Raw genomic sequence first — 7,944 nt, 5'->3', positions numbered from 1 at the left:
ATCCCACCATTGATCTAGAATTTTATTACGTTCCTGAATTCTCTCAATGTGGCCAAATGATTTTTTCATGTCACACAACATGACTTTCTTCTTGTAAAATAATACTCTTTTGGTCAATTCTATTTTGTACCTGGTTTATCTGCTCATCATTTTTTTTTAACCTTAGTCTTTGTCCAACATTATTCATTGGGGTAGCTGTATCTTTGTATCTTTCATGTTTTATGGTTTTACCTCGACCTTTCTTACAAGCTTTTCTAGACCTTTCTCCAGTATGATTGGTCTAATTTTGGGATTTCAAACAACTGGATTATGTATTACTAGACAAGCTTGCTTCTGCATTAGGTGCGTTTAATGGTGTTCCTCCATAACTTCAGCCCACTTGCATTTCCTCAAACATGAGCAGAATATTGACCACCTCCCCTTTGGCTTAGTCTTTTTTTTTTTTGCATCCCCTTTTGCAACACAACCAAGCATAAACTGTACAACGACCTTAGCTCCACTCTCAATAATATGCCTTCCACTATCTCTAATGGTGTCTCTTCATATTTAAGAATTTGAGGATATGTAAGCATATGAAAAGAGTCAGAGAGGACGTTTATTTGATCATTGATAATATCTAACTCCTCAAACATCCCAAGATTTCCAATAGATCGTGGGAACTTGTGTAAGTTAGCAAAATTGCTGCCAACATTAAGCTTAACAAGATTTGTGGAAAGGCACAAACTCTTCGGTATCAATTCCATTTCATTAAAGCTTACATCAAGTTCTTTCAAATTGGTTAAAGAACCCATTGTTGACGGAAGGCTCTTTGTTCCGTTATATTTCTATTTTAGGACTTGTAATGATTCAAGCTTGGCAATAACTTTACACAAAGCTTTGAGTTGATTGTATTTTGCTTGAAGCTCAACAACATATTGATCAATTGACAATTGTATACGGTAGCTCTTCAATTTTATTTGTCTCAATACTCAGTGTTTTCAAATTGCTAAGCTGTCTAACAGACTCGGGCAGTGATGAAAGTTGATTTGAACTCAAGTCCAAGGATACAATCCGAGAAAGCTTTCCAACTGAAGCAGGTAGAGTCTATAAGTGATTGCCATGCAAGTCTAGATCGGTTAGATTGGGCAACTCACCAATGGAATCTAGAAGATTCATTAGCTGATTTGCATGAGTATCCTGTTTCTTTAACTTGGAAAATCCTTCAATTTTCCTAGGAAGGGTCACTATCCTGTTTTCAAACAAAATGATTTCAGTAAGATTATTAAGCTTTCCAATTGAGTCAGGCAACCACTCAACTTGGTCCATCAATCTTCCTTGAAGATCCAACTTCTTAGCATCTTCCTTGGCATTTATCTCAATCAGGCTGGCAAGCTTTATTAAACTGAGCTTTTGTTCCCCTTCAACATCTATGTTGTCTATAATCAGTCCCACAAAATTCTTGTTTTCTACTTTGGCTCCTACAGAATTCCTTTTACCCTCTTCAACATTCTCCTCCCCTTTAGATCCACTCATGACAGAGTACCTGTTAACAAGTGTTGGATTGCCAATTTCCCTAGAATCCATAACAGCATGAATGTCTCCATGTGGTCAACATCATTCAGATCAGTTGCCTTGACGGAGCTAGTTTCTAGGGAAATTGAAATTTCTTCTAAAACACTGCCTATAAGGGATTGATAGAAGAAACATTTTGGTACTTTTCCACATAAAAACCACGACAAATTGGGAGGATACTATGGATGCCAACAACATCTCTAAAGGAGGGAGGGGAGAAGAAGGATCTACCCCTTTCTAGATCAAATTTGCGAGACTCAATGCGATTAAAGGCAACACAACATCAACTCCTAGTAGGGGAGGATACGCGTATTCTTCTTTTAAAACAATGGCAACAATGCCCTTAATGGAGGAGGGTATTATTCTTTTCAAATGATTGAACCATTTGGGTTTAAGGTAGATAGGATTGCTAGGGTTCTTTAGGGAAATTTCTAGGTTTCAGTTCAAAGGGAAAGGTTCCTGAACACACACAACCAAGGAATCACCAGGAGAGTAAAACCTCGACAAAATAGTTTAAATGGTTTATGAAAAAAATGGTGATGTAGGATAAAACATCAATGCCTTAGCTTACCAATATATATTTTTAGGGGCATATGGGGTTAAGGAACAATTCAATTGGAGAGAAATGGAGTGGATTTAGGTTCAAAGACTAGAGAAAACTGACTTGTGCTCCCTAGAGATTTGACCATGTTAGAAAATCAGAAAGGCAGTAAATCGATAATTACTTGTGATGTTTCTTATTATTAAGATTCTTTATATCTTCTTTCTTTAGTTCATCAACCAATTACCAAAAGCAGCAGCACATAAAACAATAGACACCAGATGTAGGCACATGCTAGGGCAAAACCTCCTTCGAGGGGAAAACCCAATCAAGATAATTCTTCCTTCCAATAGTATTCTTTGAGACTCTTCACCCTAGACCAAGACCAAATCTTCCCTCCACACCAAGTCAGCCTCCAAGAATTTCGACCTCTTCCCATCAACTTCCACTATGCAGCAACTTACGACAACTGGCAGCGTTCGACAACAATGAAACTTGGAAGACTTCGATCTCCCAATCCAGGATATGAAATAGAGAGAGACACCAAAATTTCGATTTTCTTTGTCTCCTTAGACTTGTGAAAATTCCAGAAGCCGGAATCCCTACTGCAACAACTAATAATATTACTCCTATTTGTTAAATTCCTTTAAACAAATTATTTGCAGTTTCCTACGACAAATATCGTAATACATATACTGCAACCTTCACTTAATTAAATTATATGCAGAAACAAGAGACTGAGCAAGAAAGAAAATACAACACAATCGACACCGTTATTTTTGGACAAATGTCCCTGGAAAAACCCAATGTGGGAAAACCGGTGCAACATCTCTGACGGTTTTATTATTCAGGAGAAAATCTGAGTATAATTCTAGGATGCTCAACTAGCAATTCGATACAGAGAGAAACTAGACAAAATGAATGGTGAAATAACCTCACCCTGTCACTGGGAGAATCTATAATTGATCACACTAGACTGGAGCCTCTGCGTCACCCTCTGCGTGGCCTCTGTGCAGAACTGCGTCACTCCTACGTAGTTTTTGTGTCACCCCTGCTGAGGCCTGCGCTGCCACTGCATCAACATTGTGTGGGCCAGCGTCTTCCCCTCTTTGGACGTCTTTCTATCCTCTCTCTACCTCATACTCTCCAGCCCAGGAATAACTTCCTTCTTCCGGATTCTCACTGCCCCTCAACTGCAAAAGCTCACAATCAATAATCTCTCGGCACCTGCTCTGCTTCAGAAAATCGATTCATAGAACTCACTTGGTGTGTCCGCCAAATGACCCACAAGCCTTCTTAAATAATATCCTCGTTGACATTCAACGACCCAGATTAAAAGTTAATCAAGGGCTAAGATCATTTTGGCTTGATCCTTGTCTTCTTCTAAAAGTTTCACCCATGATTAGATTAATACCCATTAATATTTTAATTTTCCTAGGTTTAGACTTAAGAACCCCATTAAAAATATTAATTATTTTAATAAAATCATTTTTGGGTGGAATTTCCCAAAACGCTTTATGGGTTCTTTGGAATACAGGTGCCCAAGCCTCCCTGCAAAATTTGAGGTTTAGAGCACATCATATCTACCCTAAATCAACAAGACTTCCCCAAACTCGCATTCACTTCGGCTTCCCGGCAACAAATTTTGCACCTTTTCTAGCTATAAGAGAACTTCGCCTTTTGCCCAGCAACAAGAGATTTTCACACTTCTTCTAGCTACAAGAGAATTCAAACTTTATGAGAGGATGATGCTCCAAATGAATTCGATGAGCTTCCTTTTATAGGCTTCTTGTGAGGTCGAATAGTGTCCTTAGGCCGAATTGATCTTCTCTTAGGCCGACATTGTGTGGAGATTACATAATTCATATATGACTCAATACTTAACCTTTTTATATGATTCAGAAGCCCAAGAAGGGTCTCTTTAAAAGTACAATGACTCTATTGACTCAGAATAAATCCTAGAAGTCCTCAATGGGGACTTTGACCTAAAACATGGTGACCCAAGCATGAAATCCATGCTTTAATAAGTCACAATAATAATAATAATAATAATAAATATTTTCTTTATTCTTTTGACTAGTACATTACATAATGAGTCAAGTACATTATTGAAGACCGAACATAGTTACATTTTCCAACACTCCCTCTTAACTAGGGAGCTATTCATAATGTACAAATACAATGGAAGATCTCAAACTATATGAACCATGAAGAACTTTAGGCACTGCAATGCCATGGACTTAATTCCTGACCAGGGAAATCTATCCAAACAGTCACTCAACAGTTTAGGCACCACAATGCCATGGACTAGATTCTTGACCAAGGTAATCTATCCAGGTCGGACTAAGATGGACTCAAGCTTTCAGCCCCTTTAGGTGCCCTCAGGCTTACTTGCTAACCATCAACCCAAAATCTAGGTCTGTATCCAAAACAAAGCTCTTTTATCAACACAACCTTTCCAACTTTGGGACTTAGACATCAACACAAAATGTCAACCATATGTCTTCCTAGGCAATGCGTCACTCACAAAGCCTCAATACCCCTTGATCCAACAGATCAATAATGACCAATCTCTCCCAATCAAACTGATTGGTAACCAACATGCTATCAAAACCTTCCAGAGATTCACCTGTACAAACACAACCCTAATCAATAATATAGTTTCACATGTACATAATCAAATACAAACCTCATGGGTCTTCCAGACAACAGATGTTGCTTCTCGCTTCTCAACATCCCATAGTAGGACTATCAACCGAATCTTTGACAAAAGATCCCTCAATCATACATTTTTCTTCCTACTTCATATGCAACAACATATTCTTCAATCGGATCATGCTTTCCTTCTTCTAGCAGCACTTAAAAACACATTCTCCAATTTCCTTCTCCTACTCATGGCCTTCACTAAAACTTACGACTGTTAGTCCTGGTCTAGTGCATGACACATGAAGCAGAGAATCATATCTATCACTCCCTCTTAAATGGAGAGGATCTAATCATTCCTATACAAGGAACATTCTCAACCATCCTCTTATCCTAGGGAGATTCCTTTCATTCGAGCTCCCTCTTAACCTAGGGAGATTTCATCCAGACTCCCTCTTAACTTAGGGAGTTCTACTTCTTCTTTTCATCATCGGAGAATCTTTCGTGGCTTCCAACGATTTCATCAAAGTTATTATCATCCCCATCATGCTTATCACATTAATGAGCATCTTCACCATATTGAAGATTGTGTACCTACACAACTTAAATAGCAGGTACAAACAAATCTATAGAAACATGATGTTAGCCATACCAGAATCGCGGAAGCATTTCATATTTATACATATTAGATACCCAAACTTAATTACAAACAAGAGACATATACTCTTCAACATCTTGCTAGGGACTTTGTCACACGCCCTAGACTACTTCACAACAACATTCATTCCATCTAGGGTCTCAATGTGTCTTCCAAAGGTATGACATACCTTACTACAACATACAGCAAACCTGAGAAACAATTCACACAGATATAGATCTACAAAGCATCTAACAACCTTTCAAAATACATATGTTAGACTTCTCACTAGGGATTCATACAAATCCTAGATTTCATACAAAAGAAATAAAATCAATCAAAGTCAATCACAACTTAGTCATTACCCTGACCAACTTCCACTAGGGTGATTTCCAACCCCTAGATTTTCAATCAACCATCAATCAGTCACTAACATGATCAAATACCACTAGGGTTAGTTTGAAAACCCTATATTTCTGAGCACTCATCAAACTCAACCAAAAATTCAAATTTCAACAATCTCTTCACGAATCTCAAATTATCATATAGTCAACATTCATCAGAGATTCCTAAGATTCCAATTTCACAAATTCAACAATCTTACACAGATCTCGAATCATCATATTTCAGAGATTTTACTTTGACTAAGGTTTAACTCCAAAACCCTAGAATTCCACAATCTCAACAATCATTAAATACATAGATCTCAGTTATTACATTTCACACTAGACAATGTCACTACTAGGATTTAACTGCAAAACCATAAATTTTCATATTTAATAGATTTCAGATTGTTTTTTTTTACGCTGTGGTTCACGGACACCCTGGTCAACGGGTGGCGCTACATCCACGGAAGAATCTGGGTTGATCGACCCCGAAGGGAATCTAGCCCCACGACCCACTAGCAAGGCCTGACCCCAAGGGCTTTGAGGAGATTGGACCCTGTGACCTCCCGATGGCGAGGCACTGATTTTGACCAACTGAGCTAACCCTTGGGGCTAATAGATTTTAGATTTTTATATCACACATACTAGACAATTTTAACTTCACTAGGGTTTAGGTATAACACCCTAGATTTCCAGATATCATCATCCTAGAATCTCAGGCAAGGACTTCCATTAAATCCTAAAACTCATGACCATCAATGACTAGGTCAACACATATCTAGGAATTCATAACCATACATAAGCATATCATATGTCCAACAATATTAATACATCTGACCTAGACCAAGCTAGGGTTTCAATCAAAAGGACACATCTATACATGATCTGAAAATGGGGCACTTAGGCTTCTTGTCTAACTTACAAGAACTTCTCCCACTTCCAAAGCTTTAAATATTCCCGAGTCTTATTGATTAACCAATGCGGAATTAAAATGCTTGAAAATATAGGTGTATGCTGGTATTTGTTTTTAACTGATTATGTGCTTTAAATTCTGTTGTTGTGTTGTAAGTTGATGTGCTTGAACTGATATATAAATACATATAACAGTAAATGATGCAGCAGTAAAACAAACACATAAGACCACAATTTAATTTGGAGTTCACCCAAAACTCTTGGGCTACGTCTCCTTGAGCTCTAGTCAACTTGACTACGCTCTCTGGGATTATGGTAAAGTCCTTTTACAAGCTCCCTGGCTTAACTCCATTGGATTTACACAGAAAAATGGGTTTAGGCACCATTTTATCCCCGGCTCTTGAAGCTCTTGGCTTTCTATCTCTCGGCTTTGGCTTTGGCTCTGGCTCTGGCTCTCTGTCAGTTTACAGCCCTCTGGCTTTCCACTTGAACTCCAAGTGACTCCCTTGGCTACTCTGCGCATTCCCTTTTGCTCTCTTGGCCTCTTTTTGGCTTCTGCCTTTTGCTTTCTGCGCTGCTCTCAATCGAGCTCTTTCTGCGTTGGTTTGCCTTAGCTTCCTGCTTTGGCTCAACTTTTTCCTTATGCTCGGTTTCAGCAACAACTCCAACAACACCCAACAACACCTTCTGTCTTTGACATTCATGGCTTTTAAGCCAACTGGCGTTGTTCGTATGTTTCCTCTTCTCGGGCTCTCTGGCTCCTCGCCTCTGTCCGCTCGAATCCCCCTCTGAGCGCTAGCAATCATTGCCAAACGCCTTCAGGGATGGTGGCCACTTGTTTTACAATGGAAGAGTCCATCAGGCCTCTGAAATCCCCAAAAATAATGTTCTCTGTTTGTACAGAGAAACACTGTAAAACATGGGAAAAAACTCGCCAAATAGTTGTATATCGGACTTCAAATATCCTTAAATCCGCTTTATACTGCTATCGGGTTCGCTGGTAATCGCTTATCGCATGTCTTAGTGCTCGTTCGTGGTTCCCCTTTGTATTAAAAAATACATTAAAACACTTAAAATATAACAAAACGACTTTTATGGCGGACTTGAAACATTATATATTTGCATTCCTAAACCCTTTCGGGTCCGGTTTCATCACATCGGCGCTTCCCGTCTTATCTCGTTTAATAAACGAAATACGCGAAAATACATAGAAAAATGTCATTTTACGGAACTCAAAATATATCGAATATCATTTGTAACTTCGTCGGGTCCAG

General features: G+C 38.7%; 1 pseudogene; it reads right to left on the bottom strand.

Moving 5' to 3' along the window:
- Positions 1-348: 348 nt before the first annotated feature.
- On the bottom strand, positions 349-1,563 carry LOC149251103 (plant intracellular Ras-group-related LRR protein 4 pseudogene; annotated as a pseudogene).
- Between the last annotated feature and the right edge of the window lie 6,381 nt (positions 1,564-7,944).

Source organism: Pinus tabuliformis, chromosome 7 (genome assembly GCF_031772625.1).
Source record: "Pinus tabuliformis cultivar Carrire ecotype Pingquan chromosome 7, CPIR1, whole genome shotgun sequence".
In the NCBI taxonomy this organism is placed as follows: domain Eukaryota; kingdom Viridiplantae; phylum Streptophyta; class Pinopsida; order Pinales; family Pinaceae; genus Pinus; species Pinus tabuliformis.
The sequence above is the reverse complement of the archived record's forward strand: the minus strand, read 5'-3'. Positions and strand labels throughout refer to the sequence as shown.